Source organism: Adiantum capillus-veneris, chromosome 21 (genome assembly GCF_014529385.1).
Source record: "Adiantum capillus-veneris isolate H3 chromosome 21, ASM1452938v2, whole genome shotgun sequence".
In the NCBI taxonomy this organism is placed as follows: Eukaryota; Viridiplantae; Streptophyta; class Polypodiopsida; order Polypodiales; family Pteridaceae; genus Adiantum; species Adiantum capillus-veneris.
The window spans coordinates 118,579,149-118,606,217 of record NC_140951.1 but is presented as its reverse complement, the minus strand read 5'-3'; the positions used below and the strand labels follow the sequence as shown (position 1 = coordinate 118,606,217).

Genomic DNA, 27,069 nt, shown 5'->3' with positions numbered 1-27,069 from the left:
AGTGAGCAACAAAGATACGGATGAATCCCGGGTTAGACTCTTTAAGCATCTCATGAAGCTAGAAGCTAGATCATGGTACAATGCACTTCCACAAGCAACCAAGGATGACTGAGAACCCTTAAAAACCGCTTTTAAGAGGCGCTTTGGGGGAGATACCACTTCAGAAAAGTTGTGGGACAAGTTGAGAGACTTGAAGCAGGAGGGTCTTTTAGAATATGCCACCTATGAGTCCGAATTTGTGGATTTGTGGGAGGGGTAGGTTGAGTCACTGGAAAGGGGGGAAGCTACACCCGATTTTCTAAAAAAAGATCGGTTCACGCATGGCTTATGGCTGCTTCTCAAGGAGAAGGTGAAAGGTAGATTCCCGGCTACGTACGAGTTAGCCGTTGAGATTGCTCGCCTTAAGGACAAGAAGCTATGAATGAAAGCCAAAGAAACTGAGTCAACAGAAGTAGGAACATCGCGTCAACTAGCACCTATGACAACCACCATTCCACCACCACCACCGGCTCTTGGGGTAAGAGGTGACCAACAAGATATGTTGGCCCATATTAATGACCAACTGTAGAGTTTGTCTATCCACTTAATACAGCAAGGGAGGAGTCAAGAAAGAGATCAAGACCCTGGAAGAGCACGACGACAAAACAAGGAGTATCAGTGCTACAACTACGGGGAAGATGGCCATGAAATGTACTACTGCCCACACTCGAGGAGGCATAATTTCAATAGAGAGGGGAGACAGAATCAGATCTCTCCACGAAGAGCAAGACCACCGCCACTCAGGCAACCAATCCCACCTGTTCAAATCCCACCACCAGTGGTGCAACCACAGCTGGCCACACCAATTCGACGCCAGTCACCAATGCAATCACCACCACAATCACCACTTACAATCATCCTATGCCCACCATCAATTGGTACCCGCACACCAAGAATCATTGGTCTTGCAAAAGAGGTCAAGATGAAGGTAACCGAAGAAGGATCAAGCGAGAAGTTTATTCAAAGGACTGAAGCAGCGGAACAAGAGGTTAAAGAATCAAAAGATGCTACCCAGGTGGGGGAGGTAAGCCAAGAAAATTGTGTTGCAAATGTAAGTACATCTTTAACCTTGGATGAAATAGGCACCAAAGCAATCAGTCGACAGCATTGGGCAGTAAGGGTAAGAAGGTGTAAAGTGTTGATTTGGCCTCGTCAGAGTAAGAAGAATGCAAAGGTCATGAAAGATACAAGAGAAGAGGAAAACCAGCCTGTTACAAAGGCTTTGCAGAAGGTGGACAACATATCAAGCAAAGGGGAGGGCTTTGAAAACGGAAGCCTGTGCACCAGCATGGACCCAGGACAGTGTAGCAAGCTAAAGGAATCTTGCAACAAGGCAGTTTCACTAGAGGACCATAACGAAGAGGTAAGTATGACTGAAGGTTTGGAGTTGGCTATTGCTCTAGAGGCTTGGCAGCCGAGCAAGACTTTATTGTGTAGTGTTATAGACTTGGAGATGGGTAATGCCTCTAGTCTACTGAAGGGCGTTATAAACTTGGAGATGGGTAATGCCTCCAGTTTATGTGAGGGTGTTCAGAGTAAGTTTGATGATCAATATGTTTCCAACCTTTTAAGGATGTTCCAAACTCCTCCACAACACAGCATTGTGTTTGCATGGGATGCATCAGACCTATGTCTATGGCTAGCCGCTCTAACATACAGAAAGAAGATCAGCATGGAGATAAGAGCAAAGGAGCCATGGATAGAAAAAAGGCTAATAGAATGCAAGAATGAAGACCTCATTCGCAATCTAGTACAATTTTTTACAAATAGTGCATCCTCTCTTTGCAGAAAGGTAAGTGGATTACGCTTGTATTTAAGCCGCAAGGTAGGTGGCTTGCTATTAGCATCAGTAAAGGAAGCTGACATGTTTGAGCACACGCAAAAGAAGCATGATATGCTTGCAGTTTTTTCTAGTCATGGCAGTCAGCAGGATTCTGAAGAAAACTTGAGCTCACCACACCAACAAGGCGGCCATGTATGGTGAATTCTTGGTACACTCTTGGGAATCATAATTTTCAGTTCTGTCTTTGCAGGAGCCAAGATGCTCATTTCCCCTCTCGCTACTTCTGGTTACAAATTTGGTCCAATTTGGCATGAAAATTTTATTGTTCGAACACTGCAGACAATGATCCTATTTTTCACTTGGGATCCAGGGGGACACTGGCACAAAGTTCTGGAAGCCATGGGCTTCCCCTTTAATCAACCAACACTATTCCAAGGAACAAGCTATGACCCGGACCTGTTACAGATTCATGAATATTCCATAAATCTCACCAATGGCCAAATGAAATGGCTAGTTCAGAAGGCAACTCGATATCGGATCCTATAGCTAAGCGGAAGAAGAAACATATGAGCTAGAGGCATGAATGCCTCTAGCCAAAAGGGGAGGGCTAATGATGGGGGCTTTTCACAAGCCAAGCTCCCATACCCCTCTTCTCTCGTCCCCACACCATGGAAACCTCCTCTTAGGGAGGGAGTGATATAAGGCATTGAAAAAATTAAGAAAAAAATAAAGTTTGATTATGTAAATATATGAGAAATGTGAAATAGGCCACCTCATGCCTGCGGGGCAGCCCATCCCCACCTTGCCTCCTTTTTCTTCACTGTTGCCCCGCCGTGTGTCCCTTTTCTTCTCCTCCACTCAAAAGGTCAACCCCCTCTCTCTTCCCCTTGTCCTTTCTCCTTTCTCTCTCCCCTCAAGCTACCCCACCTCTCACCAATAATGCATTCTAATTCACCAATAATACATTCTAACTCACATGCCACCTCTCCTATCTTCCAAAATAGTATACCCCACCCCCCCTTTCTCTCTCCTATCATATCCCATGACCCAAATACCCCCCTCTCTCTATAAAGGGAGCCATGTCTCTTATCTTGTAGCTAAATAACCTCCCCCACACTCACACACACTCAGTTTCACTGAAAAAGGTGCCCACAGACCTATCCCCACCCGGTGGTTACCTGATTTTTCTTGTGTTCACACACATCTGCACACAGATTCACCTCTGAACACACTCCCCTCTTGTAATTACTTTATTCTGCATTTCAACTCTTACCTTTTTCATCAACCCATCTCTCTCTCTTAGTCTCTCTCTCATGAGACTGCTGTTTTGGCACATATACACACAGCCAGACAAGTGGGGCCCACAGTCACATGGCCTATGTAGATAATGATTTCTTCATTTCTAAATTCTAGAATTTCTCCCCCCTCCTCCCCTATATAAAGAGGGGTCACCATCACATTAAAGACGAACAACATCACCAAAGAGTACACTATGCACTGTGTGTGCCTAGTGCACACACACACACCCACACCATCACCATCACCGCAATCACCATGCTCGTCTTGAGCATGACCTCTACACCCCTGGGCTATGGAAGATGAAGGGCAGCTAAATGAAGGATGATCGACATAACCCTCGTGCGAGTCTTCGCCATCAGCTCCCACCTATCCGCCATGTGCTCTACCACTCTCTCCCTTCTCATTCCCCTACCCTATGCTCCCCATTTCATCGCCTTATTCTCTAAATAAAACTTGAGGTTTTGTGAGTATGTTTTCCTGCAATGGTTTGCCCATGTGAGGTGTGCGGAATCGCCACCTAGTTTTGTGTTTGGAGTGAGCTTGTATATGTGTGAAGGGTGTGCGGACTCGCCATCCTTCTGTGGTGCCTAAGTACTAAGCCACCATACCCCTGCCTCACTCTCTCTCTCTCTCTCTCTCTCTCTCTCACTTGATCTCATTTCCCTTCCTCTTCATCATTACTCCCAAGCATCCATCTCTATTGGATGAAAAATTTGTTATGGTGGTGTGTTGTTTGCGTCCTAGCCACTAAAGCTAGGTGGTGCCCCCTGTTTGCTTTACCATGACAGGCTCTAGGCGCGCCATTCGGTCTACGGTGTTTTAGAGGCCGTCGGGGGTTCGGGGTTCGCTTTGCTCCTGTCAAAGGTACTAGAAAGGTTTGGAATGCAAAATGGAAAACCAGTTTCTACACCTTTGGCTGGTCATTTTAAACTAACGAAGGATATGTGTCCAAAGACACGAGAGGAGATAGCCTATATGTCTAAAGTTCCATATGCTGCAGCGGTAGGTTCTTTAATGTATGCTATGGTCTGGACAAAGACAGACATTGCACATGCAGTGGGAGTTGTGAGTAGGTTCATGGACAACCCAGGTAAAGAGCATTGGAAAGCTGTGAAGTGGATACTTAGGTATCTAAAGGGGACAACAACCAATGCTTTGTATTTTGGAGGAACTAATATTTTCCTAGAAGGGTATGCTAATGAAAATATGGCAGGTGACAAAGATACTCGAAGGAGCACTACTGGCTATGTGTTCATGGTTGGAGGCACAGCAGTAAGCTGGGCTTCAACGCTGTAGAAAGTGGTTTCACTTTCTAGCACGGAAGCAGAGTATGTAGCAATGACGGAGGCAAGCAAAGAAATTCTGTGGCTTCACAGATTCTTAGAAGAGCTTGGATTCAAACAAGACAGTCGTGTCTTGTACAGTGATAGCCAAAGCGCTATCCATTTTGCAAATAACTCAGCCTTTCATTCAAGGACAAAGCACATTGACGTGAGATATCACTTCATACGCACTCTTTTGGAAGAGGGACAGCTAAAGCTAGGAAAGGTGCATACAAGTGAAAATCCTGCAGACATGTTTACAAAGGTGGTCAACAAGAAGAAGTTGAGCTTTTGCTTATCTTCAATCAGCATTCAAGGATAAGAAGCCATAATGGAAAGCAGTCACACGTTTGGTTTGGAGATCAGTCTCCAAATGGGAGATTGTTAAGTATGGAGCCTGCGTTACCCTTGTAATTTTCTGTGGTAAAAGAGCACATTTGTAAGGCCCCCATTATGAGAAAAAGCCATTGTGCGTGAAGGAAAATCACTCGCCGGAAACCAAATTTTTCACGGCGGCCAAAAATCAGGGGCAACTTTAGGGGGCTCGGGGACGGAAGCCCCCGAGACTTTTTTTTCCCTCGCCAGAATATTCCTATTCGCCATAATATTATGGCCGGACGGCGGCCGGAAAGTGGTCGAAAAACAACCGTCGGTTGGCCGATAGCCGGTGGTCAGAAGTCAATGGCCAGTGGCCGGTGGCCGAATTGAAAAGCGGACTTATCTTCTCAAGGGTAGCCACACATGGACGGATTGAAGGGTCCGATTTGGACTTATCTACACAAGGGCGGCTACACATGGCTGCCTCTCATGAGAGAGGCCAGCCCTTTTGGCCTATAAAAGGAGGCCATTTCTACACACATTTCATATAGTGTGAAGTTGATGCAACAAGGTGAGTGTCAAGTGGTGAGAGTGAAGCAAGGTGGGAGCTCCATTAAGGGGATAATCCCTTTGTAAACTACTTCTTGTTTTGAAGTACTAAAGCCATTGAGTGGCTGCTTTCCCGTGGACGTAGCCCACATTGGGTGAACCACGTATATCGTGTATACTCTCTCTCTCTCTCTCTCTCTCTCTCTACTCTATAATCTCGTGTATGTAAAGCTGTCTCTCTCCATTAAGCAATCTACTCAATTATCTATTTAGCTACGTTTTATTTCCTAACACACTTCCTCGTAGGATCCTCTCTCTCTCTCTCTCTCTCTCTCTCTCTCTCTCTCTCTCTCTCTCTCTCTCTCTCTCTCTCTCTCTCTCTCTCTGTGTAATAGGACTAGTTTTTGAAGTTCTTAAAGTCGAAAAGAATGTAGCAGGGCATATCTTTCGTTAGTACGATTTGAAAGATTGTTGAATAGTCTATTAAATAGAGCTTATACGAATGAGTTGATATATTAAGAGAGAACATATATATATATATTTTTAAATAATACACTAAAGACGGATTTGATAAAGATTAATGAATAACAGATAGTCTGTCTATGAACAGTAAAATTGAGATTTTTATTAATATCAATATTTTATATTTATGTGTTTTCGCTTAAAATGCATGGGTAGACTTAAAATAAGTGGAGATCCAAAAATAGAGCTTTTATGAGTCGCGACCTAAAAGTTGCGTTTTTAACCAAACAGAGATGTTTTTCGTAATTCTGTCCGCGCAGCCTTGTAGACTAGACCTATTCCCGTCGTTTTGAGTATCTGGATTGCTTTGTTCTGAGTTTGTTTGTAAAAGTTATGATGAAAACAAACAGAAGACAGCAGCAGTGTAGTGTACACAAGGACAGACAGACATACAACATCATACAGTTCTCCCTGCTATCAACAATGAAGTGGATTGTTTCTTCATGGTAGAGTATGACAATTGAGATTATGAAGGTATATAATTATGTTTTTTTACTTTGATTATCATGTTGAATTGGTTGCACGAGTATGTTCTTTTGGCTATTTTGTAGGCGATGCAGAAATCAATGTGTGAAACAGGATCTGTGCAAAGTGTCATGATAGAAATCTAACCTTTACAGATCGCTTAGCGATCACGTTCTTATATTATTCTCGCAGGTATACTTGGTACGAAAATCGTGCAGGATTTTCGAGGAAAAGAAGGATAAAAGCACGACGGGTGGTGCGTTTGGGGATCATTCACCATTCTCTCTTCTCCGAGTGCGAGTGAGAGTGCGAGTGCGAGTGCGAGCGAGACGCTGCATGCAAGCGAACTGAAGCTCGGGGGTGGTCGGGAGGTTCGAGCTCCGTACAACGGAGTGCGCCCATATATTTTTCTCCTCTGTTGTATCAAAACTCTACAAAGATTCATCAATACAAAGATCTCTTTCTCTATCTTTTTCTATCGATCTCTATTATTCGGTTCCCGTGACAATTGGTATCAGAGCAAGCGGTTGATTCTGGACATGGAAGGATACGAGAGGAGGATGAAGGAGCAAGAAGACCTGATTCAGCGACTATGAGAAGATCTGAAAATTGCAAATCGGGTGTGTGTTGAGGCTCTGCGGGGCAAAGCAGCACGAGAGCTTGATATCTATGTACACCTTGATGGCCAACATGAAGGTGAAAACCATGCTAATCCACCTGGAAACAATAATCATCGTGGTGGTAATGGGGTACCGCCAAAAGAAACGATGACGATATGGGAGAAGCGACAACCAAATCATTCTTAACGAAGGCTAAGCTTAAAGAGTTTGATGGCATAAGAAAGATATTCGAATATTTAGAAGCGTGGATTGAAGAACTCAAAGATTGGGATTATACTTTCAATATCGAGAACACGACCACGAGACTTTCGAATGCTCGAGCAAGGTGACCGATAAGACAATACATACCAAGATGGCTCAATTGGAGACTTTTGGCGATGCGTACGATAAAGGTAAGTCATCTACTCCTTCTTTGTGATGTTTTATGTCTTTGATACGTCCTTTGAAAGCTTCTGTGAGATCGAATTTATGGGTAGAAGTTGAGATTAAAATTTGAATTTCTTAATTGATTTGGATAGTATTCATTGCTTCTTATCGTCTAAATTGATTGAGAAATTAAACTTGAAATTAAATCGAGAAGTTAAAAGACTTGTGGACTTAACTAGCGGTAATAATAGTTCCACGAAAGAGTTAGTAGAAAATTTGTTTTTTTTTCTTTGAAGAGTCGAAATCATAAAGATGATTTCTATAACATAAACATTGATATGCATGATGTTATCATTGGTATCAATTAGATCATTGAAAATCATGTTTTGATTGATTGTTAAGAAAGAAAAATATATCTTTAATCATTTGATGATGATAAGTCACACTCTTTGTGGAAAGAAAGAGATTCTAAATCTAGTTTTGGCAATGGAATTGATAAGGTGACTTAGATAAGAGTGTGAGACGTTGCTTGTGTTTGCTTGTGTGAGACGTTGCTTGTGTTTGCTAATGAGATTAAAGAGAATCTGGGGATAAACATAAAGAGACAAATCGAGAATTTATAGAGGATCTCTTACATGAAGTTAAGGATGTGTTCCGGACGATCTTCCTGGTATACCTCCGCCTAGAGCGGTAGACCATGCCATAGATCTATATCCAGGAGCGACACCTTATTCCAGATCTCCATGCAGGTTCAATATTGATGAGCTTAAAGAGCTCAAGATAAAACTTGATGATCTTTTGAAAAAGGGTTTCATTAAACCTAGTGTATCTCCTTGGGGTAGTCCTGTGTTATTCCAAAAGAAAAAGGATGGTACATATAGGTTATGCATCGACTATAGGGGATTAAACAAAAAGACCATTAAGAACAAATATCCTCTTCCTCACATAGATGAATTGATTAGTCATTTGAGTGGTGCTACAATATTTTCAAAGGTTGATCTTCGTTCTGGCTACCATTAAATCCGCATTAAGGTCGAGGACATTCCAAAGATTTCTTTTCGTACACGTTATGGACATTATGAATTTAGAGTTCTTGCTTTTGGTTTGACTAATGCACCAACAACTTTCATGTGCTTAATGAGTAATATTTTTCACCCGTATCTTGATGACTTCATTCTGGTATTCTTGGATAATATTTTTGTGTATTCTACGAATGAAGAAGATAATGCATTGCACTTAAAGAAAACATTTGAGGTTTTGCGTGAACATAAATTGTATGCCAAAGCAAGTAAGTATTCTTTTGCAAAGGATCAGATTGTGTATTTGGGAAGAGTGATTTCTAAAGAGGGGATTCACATTGATCTTGATAAAGTTAAGACTATGTTAGTAAGAGATGTAAGAAGCTTTATGGGTCTAGCACAATATGAGAGAGCACACATTAAAGATTTCTCTAAGATAGCAAGTCTTTTGACCGAATTGACCAAGAAAGACAAGGGTTTTGTGTGGACATCTAGCTGTGAGACTGCTTTTGAGACCTTGAAGGCTAAAATAGCGGAAAATTATGTTTTAAAAGTTCCTGAGATGGGCAAACCATTTGTTGTGTCCTGTGACTCTAGTGGTTAACAATTAGGTTGTGTTTTGACACAAGAAGGAAGAGTGGTTGCATATGAGTTTAGGAAATTAAGACGACATGAATTGAACTATGCAACACATGATCTAGAATTACTTGCTGTTGTTCATGCATTGAAGCATTAGCGTCATCTCTTGCTTGGTGTAAAATTTGAATTGCGTACTGATCATCAAAACTTGAAGTATTTTTTCACTCAGCCATTGTTAAATAACAGACAAAGAAGATGGATTGAATTGCTGGCTGAGTATGACTTTGATTTGAAGTATTTGTGTGAAAAAGAAAATAAAGTTGCAGATGCATTGAGTCGTACGTCCATGGGTAATTTGTTGACTGTTGTGCGATCCAATTTGATTGATGATATGCATGCTGAGATTGAAAATGATTCTTTTTATATGCCTATTTTGAAATTCTTGCGTGAGAATATTGGTGAGAGGTATGAGAACAGATATCACTTGTATAAGGAAAATCTGTATTATTATGACCGCTTGTGTATTCCTACAAATTCTGCTTTCAAGAGTCAAATTTTGCATGAGTGTCATAATTCAACTTTTTCTGGTCATCCTGGATTGAATAAGACACATGAAAAGATTAAAAGTTCATTCTTTTTCCGCGTATGAAATTGGATGTTAAGAATTATGTGCATGAATGCTTTCAATGTCAACAAGTTAAGATTGAACATAAGAGGATACTTGGTGACCTTCAACCCTTAGACATTCCTTTACAGAAGTGGGAGTGTATATCCATGGACTTTATCATTAGACTTCCTACCACTCGTGGAGGGTATGATTCGATCTTTCTGGTGGTAGATAGACTCACAACACAAGCTCACTTCTTTCCTGTAAAAATAACTTATACTGCATTGACCATTGCATACTTGTTTATAAAAGAGATATTTCCTTTGCATGGCATGCCCAAGAGCATAGTGTCTGACAGAGATTCTAATTTCACTTCTCATTTCTGGAGAGCGACTTTTGACTCTATAGGTACCCAGTTACGCATGTCTACTGCTTTTCATCCTCAAACAGATGGGGAAACGGAGAGAGTGAATCGTATTCTAGAAGATATGTTACAAATGTATGTCAATGAAAACCAATCTAATTGGAATGAATATCTGCCTTTGGTGGTTGAATTTGCATATAACAGTTCATATCATTCATCTATTAGGATGACTCCGTTTGAGGCAATGTATGGCTATAACTATCCTACACCTATTCATTTTCTTAATTCCAGGAATAAGGTAGAACTGTCACGTGAGATGCTTGAGAAAATGGATAGCGAGTTGGCCAAAATCAGGGAGAATATTAGAGAATCTCAAAAGAGACATAAATTGTATTATGACAAGAAACATCATGTTGGGGAGTATGAAACTGGTGATATGGTTTTTTAAAGGTTATTCCTGAGAAGTCTCGTTTGATTCTTGGAAATGATAGAAGATTGTCTCCACGATTTGTTGGTCCATTTAAAATTTTGAAGTGCATTGGTTCATTAGGTTACAACTTGGAATTGCCTTCTCATGTTAAAGTGCATTTTGTATTCTATGTGAGTTTATTGAAAAAGTATGTTCCTAATGTGCATCATGTTTTAGAGGACAACTCTAAGTTGAAAGATGACGGACCATTGACTATAGAACCAGACTTAGTACTAGATAGGCGTTTTAAACATCTGAGAAATAGAGACATTGTGAAAAATTTGGTTAAGTGGCAGAACTATCCAATAGAGGATGCATCATGGATTGATCTTAGTGTTTTGCAAACAGAATTTTCCTCTCTTTAGACCAACTCTGAGGACAGAGTTAATTTTGATAAGGGGAGAATGTAATAGGATTAGTTTTTGAAGTTCTTAAAGTCGAAAAGAATGTAGCAGGGCATATCTTTCGTTAGTACGATTTGAAAGATTGTTGAATAGTCTATTAAATAGAGCTTATACGAATGAGTTGAGATATTAAGAGAGAACATATATATATATATTTTTAAATAATACACTAAAGACGGATTTGATAAAGATTAATGAATAACAGATAGTCTGTCTATGAACAGTAAAATTGAGATTTTTATTAATATCAATATTTTATATTTATGTGTTTTCGCTTAAAATGCATGGGTAGACTTAAAATAAGTGGAAAAAGTAGTGGAGATCCAAAAATAGAGCTTTTATGAGTCGCGACCTAAAAGTTGCGTTTTTAGCCAAACAGAGATGTTTTTCGCAATTCTGTTCGCGTAACCTTGTAGACTAGACCTATTCCCGTCGTTTTGAGTACCTGGATTGCTCTGTTCTGAGTTTGTTTGTAAAAGTTATGATGAAAACAAACAAAAGACAGCAGCAGTGTAGTGTACACAAGGACAGACAGACATACAACATCATACAGTTCTCCCTGCTATCAACCATGAAGTGGATTGTTTCTTCATGGTAGAGTATGACAATTGAGATTATGAAGGTATATAATTATGTTTTTTTACTTTGATTATCATGTTGAATTGGTTGCACGAGTATGTTCTTTTGGCTATTTTGTAGGCGATGCAGAAATCAATGTGTGAAACAGGATCTGTGCAAAGTGTCATGATAGAAATCTAACCTTTACGGATCGCTTAGCGATCACGTTCTTATATTATTCTCGCAGGTATATTTGGTACGAAAATCGTGCAGGCTTTTCGAGGAAAAGAAGGATAAAAGCACGACGGGTGGTGCGTTTGGGGATCATTCACCATTCTCTCTTCTCCGAGTGCGAGTGCGAGTGCGAGTGAGAGTGAGAGTGAGAGTGCGAGTGCGAGTGCGAGTGAGACGCTGCATGCAAGCGAACTGAAGCTCGGGGGTGGTCGGGAGGTTCGAGCTCCGTACAACGGAGTGCGCCCATATATTTTTCTCCTCTGTTGTATCAAAACTCTACAAAGATTCATCAATACAAAGATCTCTTTCTCTATCTTTTTCTATCGATCTCTATTATTCGGTTCCCGTGACACTCTCTCAGTCAAGAGGATAGAAGATCCTTGGAATACCATTACAGCTTTTCAGGTCATAACCAAAACTCCTATTAACTATTTCAGTATTTAGATCTCCACTCACAATTTTAATTAGTCTTGATCTTTCAATCATTTAAATTGTCTTACTAGAAAGTGGATATTTATAGCATGACTCCATCAATGCTGATAACTAGCGTGTCATACGTATGGCACATAGAAAAGAAGCTAAACTATAAACCATCAGATAATTGCTCGACCTAAAACACCAGTCAACAGGAAACATGGGCATGTTTTTTCTCCCCACGGAGCAGTTTAAGTCTTCTGGTGAAAATTGGCTTCGACAAAGCAGACATCCCCATCAAACGAGAGTTTTAGCATGGTTAATAATCGATCCACTTGCAAGACAATGAGGCAATCCCTAAAATTCTCCATTGCATGTACATCATTCCTCACAATTGCTTTGGTATGATCAACAAACTTTTGGACGCACAATTGCTTCATAGAGCCAGGTATGTCTATGACAGTGAGTTTTTCCTACCGCATAACATCTTTAACACGCCAATCCAAGGCATCAGATGAGATAGCATAGAGCAAAGGAGAAAGTGTGCACCCTTGTCTTATGGATTTATGAAATGGAAAAACATCTGTAAGAGTACCATTAGCTGAAATTCTAGCTGATGCATTCCCAAAAAGAATGTGAAAAAGAATCTGTCCAAACCCATATCATATAGACTTTGAAGTATGAACTCCCATTCAATTCTATCATAGGCCTTATCATACGCTCTGTGGCCGATTGATTGTGGGAAGATCTTCTATAAGAGAGTTTTTTGCAATTTTGCAGTGTAGTGATTAGCATCATATCTTATAAGCAATGAATTATCATGCTCTTAAAATGTTGCACGTTGGTGCTAGTACTACTACTTGTAGTCGGTTGAGATATTGGCGGCTACAAGAATCATATCATATTTGTGGAAGCTACTCATAGTGGAAGCTGTTGTTCATGCCTCCTGCTTCTTCCAATATCGGATGGCCAATTAGCTCTCGCTTCCTAATTGCACCTGCATGACTTACTACTCCACTTCCGCTGCAATGTTGTTGCATCTCCTTGGAGCTACGTCACATTAACCAACTCTTGCAAACACCGTACTCTGCGTCCTCATGAGAGATGTTTCTGTTTGTCTGCAAATCGTTCCGAAATGCTTGCCTTATGAGATTTTCAAATACGTTATCAACAAAGCTGAGACAAGGGTGTGACTAAAGCCAAAGGCTAATCAGACCATTACTTGCACTAGTGGCAATATTCCCCAATGCCTTTCCCTCAACATTGAGCTGTTTGCCAGTAATCCCCTCACACACTCTGCTAAAAGTGCAAGCAGCTATAAGTGCACTAAAGCCGTAGGCTTAATTATAACCATCATAAGCTTTTCTACCCTCATGTCCACTTTGACGTTTGTTTCTTTGCCCTCTGCCGTCTGCATCGCCAACAGCATGATAGCATCATGGCGATTTCTCAGTACAACTTTGGGTCTCTCTCTCTCTCTCTCTCTCTCTTTCTCTCTCTCTTTTGTTTTTGAGAAATTTGGGCTTTCAACTCCACATTCTGTGGAAGATTGTAGCCGCAGAAATCATAACACAAAAGAAAATTCTGTTTACGTGTCAAAAGAGTACAGCTCAGTTACAACAATCATCTGTCATCTGTCGTGTCTCAAAGAGCAGCAAAAAGGCTCAATCTCTTTGTTGTGCCTTGAGAACATCAACTCCTAAAAGGCCAAGAAGAGCTCCTAGCTTGTTCCTAAGCAACAAGCGTACTTGCTGTAGCACTCTCATATTTCCAGTTGGGAGGAAGCTTCTTTGTTTTCTTGTAGTAGCGAGCCAACCTATGAACTCGGATCTCAACCAGAATCAACCTAAATTTAGAGTCCGTATCCTTGTGATTCCTCTCCAGATGCTCTCACTGCAACCACCTTTTTTATCGAATGGTACAAATCTTCAGGGATCTCAGGGCCCAAACCGTGCCCTTTCAGAATTCGCAGGACCTTGCTACCAGTTACACTCTTAACCTGGCCAATTCCATGAGAGTCTCTCAAAATAACACCAATTTGAGATGGAGTTAAACCCTTCTTCGCAAGCTTGCAGATATGATCCTCAACCTCTTGATTGGAGATCTTCAGCCAGCTAGGGGAAGTCCTCTTGTATGGTAGGGCAGATGAGGACATACCCTTCCCGCGACTGTGTATACGCCCCATGATGGGCAAGCTTGTTGAAGCAGGCCGGCAGGGGCGATAGAAACTCTACCTGCAACAAAAATCACCCGGTGCAAAACTCTCTCTCTCTCTCTCTCTCTCACTCACTCAGTCAAAAAACTCTCTCTCTTAGTGAAAAAGAAACTCTATCAAAGAGCACGCGCCGGCACGCGCTCTTTCACAGAGTTTATTTTTACTAAGAGAGAGAGGCATGTCGCATCGCCATCATCATTACCTTGCAGATTGGCCCTGCGCATGTTTTCAAAGGACCAGAATTGCGCGTCCGGCTAGTGCTGGAGCCCTACTACTAATCAACATGCATGGAGCGGTCGGAACATCCACAATGGCAACTTCATTCGCCGGGACCTCTTGCAGCTGCAGGCCTTCATCCCAGGTCCTCTCTCGCAATTACAAGTCTGTAACTCTTCAACCAGGAAATTGATGCTTGCGCAGGGCTTTCGGCATAAGATAGTTGGCGCTGCAACCTTGGGCATGATAACGTCATCCTTCAGTTCCTTGCCACGGGAGAATTTTTCTTCTTAAGCATCCACCTTAGCATGAATCTCTATGTTTACAGGGCGAGGGAAGATGAGTGGGGGACTGCGAGGGAAGATGAGTGGGGGACGGCGAGCGAAGATGAGTGGGGGACGGCGTGGATGGGTGCTCCACCTACAACAGTTTTAGCAGGACACTCATCTTTCAAGGTAGTGCCGCTTCGATCAGTAGAAAAGATACTATTGGGTGGTGGAGATATATTGGCATAAGGGCGTATAAGTGCCCATGATTGTAATGTATGAGCTGAAAGATATGAAGTCCGGTGGCGGTGATGGAGGAGTAGCGCTAGACTGGTCGTGGGCTCCAGTAGCATCCCGACTGGATGCTGGTCAACTGGCGTTGGAATGGAGCGAGTTGTGCCGAGAGGAGATCGCTATGGATGCGGAAGTGAGGAGGCTATCGATAGGCAAGCCTAGAAGGAAATGGTATGTGAGCTTGTTTCGTGAGAGGGAGGAGAAGAAGAAGAAAAAGACCGTACCCTTCGTCGCATTAGGGTTTCGTGAGAGTGGGCACTGGAGGAGGGTGATCAGCAACACAATCAGGATAGCCCACAATGTTGCTAGAGAAAGGGAGCTGGCTAACGGCGTAGGTGAAACTATAGGCTTGATCACTTCTCTATCCTGGTTGCTTGCTGTCAACCTGGCTGAGCAGCACTGCCAGTATCGGCTTGCTTGCCATCGTGACGAAGCCAGCCGAGCCGGTTGCTAATCAGAGCGAACCGGCTGCCAGCAGTTGATCAAAACTGGTAAACAGGGCATGCACACGCAGGGTCGAGCTTAGGACGTCGGCCTCTGTGGACGAACACGATACCGTTACGCTGCATACAGAGATCTTGCAGCTGGTGCATGATAGTGCAATGAGCTCTATTGCGCCCTCAAAAAGTGCCGTGATCGGCCGCCGCAGCCGATTTCGCCCACCTACACGTTGGCTACCAAGCCAATAATTATCTAGAGCCGGCTGAGGGTGTAGCCGGAACTGCAGGCTTGATCACACAAACACACACTTTTTAGTGCGCGCACAGGCTTAGGGCCCGCTTAGCAATCAGTAAACTTGGCAAGCGGCCATGGATAACTTGACGCACTTGCCGTCGTGACGACTGCCAATAGCTTCCATGGCACTGAGCTGAGCGGCTCAGATAGTGGCCATGACAGCAATCTGATTGTTGGCCCGCTATTTGTAGTGTTGTTGGACGTCTTGAGCGTAGTGGCAGGATTCAATGGCCGCGTCTAAGAAAAAGGCACCATGGAGAAGGTGTGTTAGCTGCATTCCTTATAAGGCTTAAGCGTTTGCGAGCCATGGGTTGGGGCATCAATCAATTGGAGAGATCCTGAATGGAGCACAGGGAGTTGGAGGAATTTGAAGCATCTGAGCTCTTTATGTATGGGGGTTCGCTCCTGACTACCATGTGCGCATCCGCAATTTACGAATGATTACCTCAAGAAACCTTGCCACTGTTGCGCTCCAATGCCCACGTAACAAGCCATTTGTGAGTGTTCAGGTAGTGGTCTTCTTGCCCACGGCCTGGCGCGATCGCTGCCCAAGCACTGCTCATTGGATTCCACGCGGGCTGCTCACTCGATTCCACCTCTATGGCTGTCAGGAGCTGGTTGCAGCCCTTGCAGGTATTTGCTGCCACATGGCAACATACCCTCTCATTTTAATATAGATATATAAGATGTGCCTTTTCTATTTATTAGCCTTGAGTTTCACGTGTATAGAGAGGCCATTTTAGACCTTCACTATTGGCCTTGTTATCAAATTGCACTTAGCTTGTTGGTGACATAAGCAAGAGCTGCGAGGGAGCACTCTGCTCGGAGGCCTGCTCCATGCGAGGTGCAAGGAGAAAGGAGGCCCAGGTTGGTCGAATGCTCACATGGAGTTGCTAAGAGTGCTACTCTTCTTGGTGGTTTTATCGTGCAGAGGTGGGTATCAATGTCTGGCTTGATCCCAATGAGGTCAACGAAATCTCTCATATGGCCAATTTAGGGAAAAATATCAGAAAGTTGTTCAAAGATGTCTTTGTGATTCGAAAACCGACCAAGATACACTCGCGGACAAGAGCAAAGCGTGCTTTGGAGGCTAAAAGGAAAGGCCGTCATTCAGGATATGGTAAGAGGGTACTAGGGAGGCCACACTACCCTCTAAAGTTCTTTGGTTGAGGCGGATGCGAGTGCTTCGTCGGTCGCTAAGAAAGTACTGGGAGGCTAAGAAGATTGACAAGCATATGTACCATGGTATGTATATGAAGGTCAAGGGTAACATGTTAAAAGATAAGCGTGTGCTCATGGAGAGTATTCACAAGTTTAAAGTTGAGAAGGCTCATGAAAAGACACTGTCTAATCAGTTTGAAACCCATAGAGTTAAGGGAAAAGCTATCAGGGAGCGAAAAATGTCAGGAGGGAAGAGCGCTTGGCACAGGTATTGAGTACTGAATGTTGAGCTTATATGTGAAGCTACTCAATATATGGCTTCTCTATATATGGCACCCAGGTCCCATCTATATATACATCATCTCATGTGTGTATTCTACACACTTTGGGGTTCTACTTCTGTGCTCTCTCCTTCTCTCTCAACTGTTGAGCTTATATGTGAAGCTACTCAATATATGGCTTCTCTATATATGGCACCCAGGTCCCCTCTATATATACATCATCTCATGTGTGTATTCTACACACTTTGGGGTTCTACTTCTGTGCTCTCTCCTTCTCTCTCAACATGGTATCAGAGCACTACGTTTTTGTTTTCGATTTCTCTCCTGATAAAAATCGATTTTGCAGAAACTAATCCCTGCATGGGATCGGAATCGATGTGGTCTACAACTTTGCAGAAGGAAGTTTTTTCAAATTCTGCACCGATTTTGAGTTATCGTTCACGGACTGCGTACATACCTGAAAAACAGCTTTCGCGTTTTGTTTTTGATTTTTGTGCTAATTGGAAACGATTTTGCAGAAACTACTCAAGCAAGAGACCGGAATCGATGTGGTCTACAACTTTGCAGAAGGAAGTTTTTTCAAATTCTGCACCGATTTTGAGTTATCGTTCACGGACTGCGTACATACCTGAAAAACAGCTTTCGCGTTTTGTTTTTGATTTTTGTGCTAATTGGAAACGATTTTGCAGAAACTACCCAATCAAGAGACCGGAATCGATGTGGTCTACAACTTTGCAGAAGGAAGATTTTTCAAATTCTGCACCGATTTTGAGTTATCGTTCGCGGACTGCGTACATACCTGAAAAGCAACTTCCGCTTTTTGTTTTTGATTTTTGTGCTAATTGGAAACGATTTTGCAGAAATTACCCGCTAAAGAGACCGGAATCGATGTGGTCTACAACTTTGCAGAAGGAAGTGTTTTCAAATTCTGCACAGATTTTGAGTTATCGTTCGCGGACTGCGTATATACCTGAAAAGCAACTTTTGCTTTTTGTTTTTTGATTTTTCTGCTAATTGAAAACGATTTTGCAGAAACTACCCGTGAAGGCGATCGGAATCGATGTGGTCTACAACTTTGCAGAAGGAACTGTTTTCAAATTCTGCACCGATTTTGAGTTATCATTCGCGGACTGCGTACATACATAAAAAGCAATTTCCGTTTTTTTGTTTTTTTTTTTTCTGCTTATTGAAAACGATTTTGCAGAAACTACTCGCGTGAGAGACCGGAATCGATGTATTCTACAACTTTGCAGAAGAAACTACCCGCTATGGGAGTCCGGAATCGATGTGGTCTATAACTTTGCAGAAGAAAGTTTCTCTAAATTCTGCACCGATTTTGGGTTATCGTCTCGGACTGCGAATATGTTTGAAAATCAAAATTTTACTTTTTGATTTTTATTTTTCTCATAATTGAAAACTTCTCAATTATATTTTTCTTCATCAATCATATATTTGTTACTGACGTAACTTTGCTGCAGAAGCCAGTTACACATCGTTCCGATTCAGTCGAGCCGTTGATGATCGTCCAAATTCTATCGAGCTACTGTTGGTACATGATCTTTTGTTATATGATATACTCGTTCATTGATTCTCGTATAATTATTCTTTTAGAGATATAGTTTACGTCGTTTTATTGATAATTTCTCATTGATACCATAGTGATTTTGATGGTACCATGATGATGTTTTGTTAATACTTTGGTCATGGTGATTTTCGTTGATACCATGATGATATGTCATTGATACCATGGTTATTCTCGGTGGTGCCATGATGATATTTCGTTGATACCATGGTTATTCTCGGTGATTCCATGATGATATTTCGTTGATTCCATGGTGATTTTTGTTGATACCATGATGATGTTCTGTTGATACCATGGTTATTCTCGGTGATACCATGATATTGTTTCGTTGATACCATGGTTATTCTCGGTGATGCCATGATGATGTTTGGTTGATACCATGGTTATTCTCGGTGATGCCATGATGTTGTGATTATTCTCGGTGATATCATGATGCTTTTCGTTGATACTATGATCATTTATTCATTTTTATTGATATAATGATGATATTTTGTTAATACTTTGATGGTATTCATTGATCACTACATTGATAAATGTTGTTTTATGTAGTATATACACATATCATTTGTATCACGTAATCACACATTTTGTACTTTTACGTTTATACTTTATGTACCATATGTTGTCGTGCGTATATATGTCGTCAAAAGAGTGGCGTCGCGAACCATCTCTTATGGCATTGTGAACGTAATTATTTCATTAACGATGCTAATAATTTTCATGACATGTTTTTTTTGGAGTCTATGATCTATGTAGGATTGATCAAAGAATTGATTTTATGAAGACAAACTTGGTGACAATAAAAGATTTATGAAGATATGTTTGGTGATGCCATATTGATGACAACATGAAGACATGTTTGGTGATGCGATATTGATGACAAGCTACATAGCAGATTCACGGAGACACTTTTGATTACAAGCTAATCGATAGCTTTTACACCTCTTTATTGAACCTTTGTATTCATTATTGTATTTGATAGGAGTAATGTAACTCCTCATAAAACATTCATTGTAAAAGGAGTGATGTAGCTCCTCGTAAACATTTGTATATTCAATGATTTTTAGAATATAATGGTGGGTGTATATAGAGCTGTGGGTTTTTCCCTTGATCCCCCAAGGGTTTTTTCATCCACAGTTAGGGACCCTTATTTGAGCGGGGGTGTTGAGCTTATATGTGAAGCTACTCAATATATGGCTTCTCTATATATGGCACCCAGGTCCCCTCTATATATACATCATCTCATGTGTGTATTCTACACACTTTGGGGTTCTACTTCTGTGCTCTCTCCTTCTCTCTCAACACTGAAGCATCCCTACAGCTACCCCTAAGGCCACCAACAAGTCCAAGAAGTGAGCGGCATAGCAAGATTTAGTTAAGAGCTATGACTCGATAGTACTTAAATAGAAACCTTCGACCTTTGAGCTTGTGTAATGAAATACAGTTTTTGATTTACTCTTGAAAGCATGACTATTAAAAGCCTAAAAGGGTTTGCATTTTGCAATTTTCCCCCATCTCTTTCTTTGACTATTTGTTATTGTTGCTGAGATTGTTACTATGTCTTTTATGTTTTTTTTTAAGGGAGAAAGAAGAAGAAGAAGAGATTTTTAACTTCGTTAAAAACTATCCCAAGAGACCCTAAAGATCTAGCCGACAAGGAGAGAGAGAAGTGCGATTTAGCAGTTGCGCGCCTCTCCGGAGGTCTCCTTTTGTTACCTCTGCCCATCCACGCTGGCGCGAGCTCTTTTAGAGACTTTTTTTTTAAAGAGATTGAGAGAGAGCGAGGAGAGAGAAAGAGAGGGGGAGGGGTTGAAAAAGAAAACCTAGGTTCAGTGTAATCACATCTGCAAATTTTGCGATTTATCTCTAAATTTTATACTTGAATGTGAGAAAACCTACAAAATTTAGAGAAATTTAGCGTCATATGGTGTAAAAACCTTCAAATTTAGTCTCATAGGTAGGTTTGTCAAGTTTTCAGAACAAAGTTTTTTTCCAACACTGGTCCCTGCCCGTACGTGAAAGAGTTCGCGTCTCTTTCACAGAGATTTTTAAAAGGGTTTTGTTTATATCTTCTTGCCTCATCTATTGTGAGTTTCCTATGATTCCTTCAAAACCAAATTTTTCAATGATCAGGGACCTTGAGATTTACCTTTCCTAGCTAACACAATTGTCTCAATGTGGCGCAATGTTGTTTGTTGTAGCACAACCAACCTCCCAGTTACCCCTTCTAGGGGGTTACCTTATGGTGTGCTAGGGATAGATGCTTGGGCCACACCATCTTGCAAGAGGACAGTGCTAGACTACCATCTATACTATATATGAAGCAACTTATAAACTTCAAGGAAGGAGAGACCTTCCGTGTATCACATTATGCTTCACCTCAAAGAGAACTTTTAAAAAACATTTAATTGAAAATGCAAAGTGAAGGGTAAGTGCTAGGATGGTAGAAAATGAAAAGACATATGAGGGAGTCTTGAGTGTGGAAAGTCAAAAAGACCTTAGTACTCTATCTAAATTTATAATACTTAAGCCTACAGTTTTTGGGAGGCCATTTCACTCCAGCCCTCAATTTCAAGGCATACCACTTTTATTTTTGAAAAACATCTAAAGGGTGGCTGTGGCTTTCTTTTACATTTTCAAGGCTGTAAAAAATGTTTCTCCATGTGCTGCTCAATGAACCTCCCTTGGGGGGTTTGCATGGACCTTCTATGTCCTAAATGATCTTTGACCTCAATGCTCGAAAATCAAAAGCTAGATGCATGTATTCATGTGTGTGTGTGCACGCATGCGTGTGTGTGTGTGTGTGTGTGTGTGTGTGTGTGTGTGAGAGAGAGAGAGAGAGAGAGAGAGAGAGACATTCTCTCGATGTGTGTAAATATAAGAGACAAAGTTGACGTGCCATTCCCCGAGGTGTTGGGGCATTGCACGAAGACTTTCCACATTTGCATTGCATTAATGAAGTACATTGAGCTCAAGAATTTAGCGATAGGAGTCCAACAATTTTTTATGGATGTCTTGCACACAGTATGTGTGTGTGTGTGTGTGTGTGTGTGTGTGTGTGTGTGTGTGAGAGAGAGAGAGAGAGAGAGAGAGAGAGGGGGGGGGGGGGGGGGGGGGGGGCCTCTCCATGCTCTCTCTCACCCCCCCCGCCTCCCATCACGAGCGATGGCACTTTCCTGTACATTAGAGCAATGTGGGGGCTGACGTATTGCGAGATATGATGGTGATGTAGTAATTAAAGCAGAAAGTTAAAATGGGTCCTTTTCTTGCAATGGTGAATACAAAAAGAACTTAATTGGGGATGCAAGGATGCAGAGCATCTTAGCATTGGATGCATTTGGGATTCTTCTATCGCTAGCAATGTGTTTTGGCTTCTAGGAGCCATTGCCGCCACCTACTCTAGCTTCACATAGTGGGAGAAGTTGTAGATGTTTTACATCTATCCCAAGGCATGTGTGTGTGTGTGTGTGTGACAGAGAGAGAGAGAGAGAGAGAGAGAGAGAGAGAGAGAGAGAGAGAGGCATTGTTGTCTTCCTAGAATGATTCCAAGGACTACTGTTTCATTCTCCCCACATGTGGGCATGCAGATACACACACACAACTACCTATATATGACTTTGTGTGTGTGTGTGTGTGTGTGTGTGTGTGAGAGAGAGAGAGAGAGAGAGAGAGAGAGAGAGAGAGATATTGTTATCTTCCTAGAGTGATTTCAAAGACTACAATTTCATTCTCCTCACACGTGGGCACATAGATACGACACACACCTACCTATAAATGACTTTGTGTGTGTGCGTGCGTGTGTGTGTGTGTGTGTGTGTGTGTGTGTGTGTGTGTGAGAGAGAGAGAGAGAGAGAGAGAGAGAGAGAGATCCAATAGCCATGATTTTCTTGGCCGCAGCAACACGCAGGTCACATACTAGTCCATTTGAATGGCTATGAGGCATTGATGGACGTACAACTCCCAAACAGTAGATAGAGTACAAACAAAAATGGAGGGCTAATCCGCATTAGGAAAAGAATTTCAAAGGAGTACAATGACAATCATACACCATGTCTCTAAGAAGTGTATTCAGCATAGAGGCATCACACGTTGGCTTAGTAATCTGGGATGAGGCATGACATACAACTCACTAGACTAGGAGCTTTGAGTTGTGCTCATATAAACATGGAAAATTTAAGAGAAGGTTTTTACACTAAATTTTTGTAAATCTTGTAGGTTTATTCACCTTCTACTTTGAATTTTGAAGATAAATCTCAAAATTTGTAGGTGGAAGTAAACTAAACCTAGGTTTCTATTTATATGAGTAGGTGAAAGAGAACTAGCATGTGGACAAAGTTGTCATAAGAAAAGTGTTCATAGCTTTATCAACCTTGCGTACTCTTCTATCAAAGAACTCTTTATAGTCCCCCACTATTACCACCTCCCTTGACATGTTTGTCGCCACCACCTTTAACAACACCACTAACTCCCACTCCCCCCCGATCAAAGGCTACCAATGATGGTGTGATCCAAACTTAAATGTATACCATGATGTGGATTTTCTCAAAAGAATAGACTCATTGCAATAATAGGATTATTTTCAAGTTTCCACCATTTTTTCTAGAGTAACTTAAAATGCATAGTATGTTATCATACATCAACCCACAATAACTTAAGGTAGAGCAAGAGAGAGGAGAAGAAGAAAAAGAAAATGTGAAGAGAAGCTCAAGCTCCTAGACTCTTCTTATTCATGAGATTTATTCAAGTGTAAACAACCTTACTCTTTTAGTGTAAGTCTAATGGTCCTACATGTAGGGAGGTAGGAATATGAGATTTATATCCATTGGAATCATGGTGCCAATATTTCCAACAAGGATCAACGGTGGTAGAAATGAGCTTCTAATATCCTAGGGCAACTAGTTCCAAGAAGAGGAGTATCAACATGCCATTTTATGGGCTCCAATTGTTCTAGCCCATCAATGGAAACATTCTACCAAATTCTTGTTCAAGGGTTTTTGTGTGTAGGACATTTGTGGTCGTTTATAATTATAATTATGTGTAATCTTGTTTTAGGTTTTTTTTGTGATTGAAGTCACCTAACAAATCTTGTTTGGTTTTTGTTTTGTATAGTGTGCCTTGGCCACTCTTGCTCGTTTTAGGGATTTCTCGGAAAATCTCGCTCGAGATTTGAGATTCCTCCATTTTAGGAAGACCTTTCATGCGTCAACTTAAGATGGTTCAAGATGGGGGCTATGAATATATCTACTTGAGTCATAAAAAGATCACCACAAAAATAAGCATAAAATACCATAGCTATAAAGATGTGAATAGAACTCCTTTAGAATAAATTGACTCTACTATAGTCAATGGGAAAGAGATACCTGCGTGGCTACAAACCAAACAAGAACTTTGGATGTGTGGTGCTTCAAAGTGTGGAAGCTCAGTGAAGGAGGATTGCATCCTAGAAAGATCAATGGACGATGAAGCTTACATACCGCAACCCTTTCTAGAGAAATTATTTGAGCCATTTGGATGGACTCAAGTATTCGCAACCTTGGATGTGTGTGTAAATGAGCTAACTCCAACCAAGTTTTGTGATGAATAAGGCTACGACCTAGTTTCATGTTTTATGTTGAAAGTGCTGAGAAATGCTAATGAGATTTGTGAGAATGAAAATAGAGTGACAAATAGCTATGTCATGGAGGATGCTGCACAAACACAAACTAGGAGAGCAATAAAACCATGTGGAGATGTCATCATTGACATACTTGAAGAGTCAACAACATCTACTCCAAAGAAACTAACTTCAAATGATGCAGAGTTGAAAGTACAGGAAGAATCAGACATGCAAAGCTCCACATCAACAGATGTTCTACAAACTCAAGATCAAAGTGTACCATCAAATGCTAACAACATTTTGTTTGATGTGTCCCTTAAACTCGTGAATGATTGCAACACTTGTGGAAATGGATGCAAAATCGTTTGCAAACCTAATAGTTTTTTCAATATTCGGTGATATCTAGACACCTTGACCAAATTCATGCAGGAATTTGTTATTCAAAGAGTCAATTTTAATATTTTCAAGTGCCTATGCATCTTTATGCTAATTTTGAACTCGCAGTGCTTTTACTGGTGCTTCTAATGGCAATGCAGAATCATCCGATTGCATTAAAAGTGACAAGTTAAATGCACTCACATCGAGATTTGCATTTCCAATTATCTTTGTACCTTGCTTGGCAATTGATATGTCCCTATTGTTTAGATTTCTTGGACAATGTTCAAAAAAATGTCCACCTTTTCATCCACAATCTGAGCAATATGCCATGACTGGTGGTATTTCATTTAGTTCTTGTCATGTCACGGGAACACAATAATAGAGATAGACAGCAAAACAGAGGAAGAAATCTTTGTATTGATAGTGTTTGATACAACAGAGGAGCAATTGAATATATATATATATATATGGGCGCACTCCGTTGTACGGAGCTCGAACCTCCCGACCACCCCCGAGCTTCAATTCGCTTGCATGCAGCGTCTCACTCGCACTCGCACTCGCACTCGCACTCGCACTCTCACTCGCACTCGCACTCGCACTCGCAGAAGAGAGAATGGTGAATCCCCCCAAAACGCACCACCCGTCCTTCTATTCTCCTCCAAAAGCGCAAGACCTCTTAAAATAGCCGCTTTTCTATTTTTCGCGCTCGGTCGACTCGACCTGCGTGCCAATATACCTGCGAGAACAAGGTAAAAAAAAACGTGATCGCGAAGCGATCCGTAGAGGTTAGTTTTTTTTTTTTCACAATTTTTCAGTTGTCTTCAACTGAACATAACTTTCAAACGGAGCCAAAACAGCCCAAGTCCGTCTCATACAATCTTGTTGCCCTCCTTGCGCTCTTCGACGGCTATGTGATGGAAAATTTCCATAGCCTGCTCCGATTTGCTGAAAATCAACCTGCAAAATAGCATTTTCTACAAAAACGATGCAAAAACAGCAAATCCAACTTTTTTCTTAATCTTTGGCCTTCAACGAGCATCAAAACATCAAAATCTCTAAAGACTCAAAGAACCAAAGTTGTTCCTTATAACGCAGGCTTCAATCGCTTCATACATCACTTTTTCAAAATCCCACGTTAACGCCTTCAAAAATGCCCCAGAAAGTGCCTTCCGGATCAAAAAATTTTATCGGACGAAAACAATTCACACATCCTTCTACACAGTGGACTAACTTTAAAATGACAAAAACTTCCTAGAAAACAAAATTTATTACTAAAACACCTCGAAATCAAGTCTTGTTACATGTCATGTCAAGCTCTAGCTAAGAAGTTTTTGCTTCTTCGCTGGCCAAATTGTCGGCATTTTCTTTTAGAACATTGAGCACCAAGATGTAGATTGCTGCATCTAGACCTTTGTATCGTCTTTGGATTGGTTTCCCAGTTATACTTGCTTCTATTGGTTGATCTGTTGGATCTTGCAATTCTCGCTCTCGACTATAGATCTGACCACTCTAGTCCATGTACAATGATCCTGATTGCATATGCACCAAATGTATGCTTTGTTGGCTTGTGCAGATTTTTGGATAATCACTTAGGTTGCCTTTTTGAGCTTCTATCTGCACTTCATCTTTGAGCTTGCAATACCTAGCTCCATTGATGTCTGTGAACATCTAGGAGTTCAATGAATATGGCTTTACTCTCATCAATAGAATCTTGGCTCCTGTGCTGCTTTTGGTACTCATCAAGTATCTATGGCCTTCCGTATCTGTGTATAAAACTTTATTCCCATTGTCGCCATGTAGCTATAAAATTTGTCCTGTTGTAGTTGTACTTGTGTTGCCACTCCTACTAGCTTGATTTGTTGTACTTGAGTTCTCGGCTTGATTTGATTCCATGTTGGCTCAATCTATAGAAACTGTCTCCTGAGAGATTTTGGTATCGATTAGCATAATTTTTGCTGCTTCATTTTGATAAAAGTGCTTTAGCCAAAGAACTTTTGCAGTTGATATTGCTCGTCAATCTCACAAGAGTTGATTAACTCTACCTCGATTGTATCATAAATGAATGAAACCTTTTGAAATGATGAAACCTGGGCCTTGAACAGCTTCATTTACAGTCCACCATGAATTGTCCCTCCGTTTGTCCGATTAGAAGCTCAATTTTCAATGCAATCACTTGCACTTGCCAATTTTTAACGTGCCAAATTTTTGAAATTTGTATGCCGCTCTACTACTTCGAGTTAGTCGTTTTGCTTGCCTTTTTCGGTCATTTTCTGTTGATCTAGGTCGCATTGCAGAGCACTTCCCGGCTTTGCTTTTAGACTTTTGATTTACTCATGTGTGAATCTTTTTTCCGACGGTGTTTTTTGCTTTTCGGCTTCTTTCTAGCTCTTTTGATGACTTTCTTTTTATTTTTC

At 41.2% G+C, this 27,069-nt stretch overlaps 2 pseudogenes; one reads left to right on the top strand and one right to left on the bottom strand.

The window, feature by feature from the left end:
- Positions 1–13,567: 13,567 nt before the first annotated feature.
- Positions 13,568–14,176, bottom strand: LOC147431615 (small ribosomal subunit protein uS15 pseudogene; annotated as a pseudogene).
- A 726-nt stretch (positions 14,177–14,902) lies between these two features.
- LOC147431614 (large ribosomal subunit protein eL19z-like) lies at positions 14,903–20,056 on the top strand (annotated as a pseudogene).
- The last annotated feature ends 7,013 nt before the right edge of the window (positions 20,057–27,069 follow it).